Genomic DNA, 394 nt, shown 5'->3' with positions numbered 1-394 from the left:
AATAATAATTAATTCTAATAATTATCTAATATTTATTTAATATAACATAAAAAATTATAATTACAAAAATTACGAATAATATTTATATAACAATAAAATACGTACCAACCACAAATCACATAACTACCCAGAGAGTGTAGAAACGCCTCAGGGTATTGCTCTAATATGTGTGATGACGAGATGTCGTGTGTCAGTTGTACACCGACAGCCCCAAATCACACCAGGTCTACTAATCTTGTTTACTGTCAAATAAGAGATTTGAATAATTATACCACATAGAAAACAAATATTATGAAATTATGTTGTTACTTAACACTATGTGTAAATGAATTAATATCAGTGAATAACATTGCATTTCATGCAGTTACGCTAGCAAAATATATGTGATAATTTG

At 27.7% G+C, this 394-nt stretch overlaps 1 protein-coding gene across 2 annotated transcripts in view; it reads right to left on the bottom strand.

Annotated features, from left to right (window-relative positions):
* The window catches only part of LOC108691560 (serine-rich adhesin for platelets), a 9,361-nt gene extending 9,181 nt beyond the window's left edge, over positions 1–180 (bottom strand). For both annotated transcript variants that reach the window (XM_018199349.1, XM_018199351.1), the window contains exon 1: positions 106–180. The gene's annotated coding sequence lies outside the window, so the exon portion shown is untranslated. The remainder of the gene's footprint in view (positions 1–105) is intronic.
* Between the last annotated feature and the right edge of the window lie 214 nt (positions 181–394).

The sequence above is a fragment of the Atta colombica genome, unplaced genomic scaffold (genome assembly GCF_001594045.1).
Source record: "Atta colombica isolate Treedump-2 unplaced genomic scaffold, Acol1.0 scaffold47, whole genome shotgun sequence".
NCBI lineage: Eukaryota > Metazoa > Arthropoda > Insecta > Hymenoptera > Formicidae > Atta > Atta colombica.
This window is presented reverse-complemented; position numbering and strand designations above follow the sequence as displayed.